The sequence below is a fragment of the Choloepus didactylus genome, chromosome 4, assembly GCF_015220235.1.
Source record: "Choloepus didactylus isolate mChoDid1 chromosome 4, mChoDid1.pri, whole genome shotgun sequence".
In the NCBI taxonomy this organism is placed as follows: domain Eukaryota; kingdom Metazoa; phylum Chordata; class Mammalia; order Pilosa; family Megalonychidae; genus Choloepus; species Choloepus didactylus.
The window spans coordinates 175,215,333-175,218,140 of NC_051310.1; the positions used below are offsets into that span (position 1 = coordinate 175,215,333).

Genomic DNA, 2,808 nt, shown 5'->3' on the forward strand with positions numbered 1-2,808 from the left:
TTTTATTTTATATATTTTAAGGCTATTCCTAGTAGATATTCATGATATATCTTGACTATAAAGGAAGGTGGCTGGTTTTCTTGATTGGAGTGGGGATGAGTTAGTCTTATGGAATGGGTTAAGGGTAAGCAGGACTTTATTTTTAATTGGGCCAGAGATCTTAACTAAGGGCTTAATTTGCTTTTCAGGATTGAGCATCTTGGTAGGGATTTTCTGAAAAGGATATTTGTCATACAGTATTTTGTTAGTCTGGAGAATTTAACTTTTGTGTTGGTTTTGAGAAAACCTAGGAGCTATTTTAAATTATATTTATCAATTTTAGGAGATAAAATTTCTTTATCCCTGACAATCTGAGAATATATTTACTTTGCATTCATATTTGAATAACTGACTAGACATAGAAATTTTTCAGGCTCAAAATTATTTTTATTTTAAAACTCTGAAGATATTTCTTCAATATCTTCTTGAATCTAGAATTGCTGATGCGACCTGTGATGTCAGTCTGACTCTTGTTTTTTAGTAGAAAATCTTCCCAACTTTCCTTTGAAAGCTTTTACCTTTTTTCTTTATGTTTGGTGGTTTGAAATTATATGACAGTGTGCCTAGATGTGGGTCCTTGTTCACTCATACTCCACTGCCCTTCAATTTTTTAAAAATGTTTTTTATTGTGAAATACAGTGTATATGCAGAAAATGAAAAATTTCAAAGTACAGTTTAACAAATAGCTACAGAGCCAACACCTGTCAAAGGTACAACATTGCCAACACCCTAGAAGCCTGCTTTTATCTATTTCTGGTCACACCCTCCTCCTTTTTCTCTACAAAAGTATGCATCCCCAAATGATATACAGTAGTTTAGTTTTGCCTATTTTTGAACATGGTATAAATGGAATCAACTTTGGAAATTGTTTTTTTCTGTAAAGTATTATGTTTGTAAGATCTAATTTTTAATATATATTTCTATTAATTTTATTGTTAATTTTTTTCCCATGCATCTCTTTATTTTATTACTAATCTAACCATATGCTGGATAAAGGGGGTGTCAGTCATAATGTTTTTACAATCACACGGTCACAAGATAAAAGCTATATGATTACACAATTATTATCAAAGATCAAGGCTACTGGGTTACAGTTCAACAATTTCAGCTATTTCCTTCTGGCTGTTCTAATATACTAGAAGCTAAAAAGAAATATCCAAATAATGATTCAGTAATCATAATCATTTGTTAAATCCTAACTTCTCTGTTACAAGTTCTACCTCTCATTTGGTCATTCTTTCAATCTTCAGGGATATTTGGGCAGTGATTATTCTAACTTCATGCTGAAAAGGGGTGTTGACCTAATGGGGTAGAGGAATGCAACTGGTTGATGTTCTTGGAGAGACTGTTACCTCTGGTTTTCAGGGCTTATCTGTCATAGAAACAATCTAGAGGCTTTAAGTTTCTGAAAAAATAAGCTTAATAAGTAAAATTTTATAGAATCTTAGATAGAGCCCAGGGTTTCAGTAATACATTGTTTGGGGCTTGGTATACTGTGGCATTTTGTAATATCTGGCTGAAGCTTGCATAAGAGTAACCTCCAGAATGACCTCTCGTCTCTATTTGAAATCTCTTAGCCACTGAAATTTTGTTTCATTTCTTTTCCCCTTTTGATCAAGAAGGCATTCTCAATCCCATGATGCCAGGGCCAGGCTCATCCCTGGGAGTCATGTCCCATGTTCCCAGGGAGACTTACACCCCTGGGAGTCATGTCCCACATATGGGGGAGGGTAGTGAGTTTATTTGCAGAGTTTGGCTTAGAGAGAGAGATGTCACATCTGAACAACAAAAGAGGTTCTCTGGGGGTGACTCTTAGGCATGATTTTAAGTAGGGTTAGCTTTGCCGTTACAGAAGTAAGTTTCATAAGGGCAAGTCTCAAGGTTGAGGGCCTGGCTTGTTAAAAAGTATGGAACACTTCATGAATTTGCGTGTCATCCTTGTGCAGGGGCTATGCTAATCTTGTCTGTATCATTCCAATTTTAGTATTTGTGCGGCTGAAGTGAGCACTGACCTTCAATTTTAAGACCAGAATCTTTCTTCAGCTATGCAAATTTTCTTCTATTAGATAATTAATATTTATGCTTTCCTTTCCATGCTTTTAGATAATTTTTTATGGAATTTTGATGGATGAAGGCTGAATCTTCCTCCATGTGGTTTAAAATTTTTATACTTTTTATTTGGAAGTAATTTCAAACTTATGTAAACATTACAGGAATGGTACAAAGAACTTCTGCATATCCTTCAACCAGATTCAGCAACTAACTTAATATTTTGTTACATTTGTTTATCATTTTATTTCTCCTTAGGTATACAATTTTTTTGGAACTATTGAAGAGTAAGTTACAGAGTTTATGCTCTATTGCCTCTAACCACCTCAGTGTGTATTTCCTAAGGAAAGGGTATTGGTATTCTTTTATATAACCATATTACAAAACAACAATCAGGAAATTTAATATTGATATACTAGTATTATCTAATTTAAATTTTATTTCATACATTATATGTTTTTGTTCCTTTTATGGTCCATTCTGGGAATTTTTAGGTTTTATGTGTGTTTTTTTTTTTTTTCCAGTCTATCTACTGAGTTTTTATTTTGACAATCATATTTTTAATTTACAGATCCAAAACTATTCTTTTCATAGCCTGATCTTGTGTAATGGATATTATGTCCTTTATTATTTCACCAGGTTATTAATTACATATATTTTAGATTTACCTGTGTACCCTCTAATAACTACTTTTTCTTAGTTCATGTGTTCTTATTTCTT

The 2,808-nt window shown here is 33.0% G+C and overlaps 1 non-coding gene across 1 annotated transcript; it reads right to left on the reverse strand.

Moving 5' to 3' along the window:
- Window positions 1–1,940: 1,940 nt before the first annotated feature.
- LOC119533520 lies at window positions 1,941–2,047 on the reverse strand. Its single transcript, XR_005216650.1, has one exon. It is a non-coding gene; the product is annotated as a U6 spliceosomal RNA (small nuclear RNA).
- Window positions 2,048–2,808: the final 761 nt, after the last annotated feature.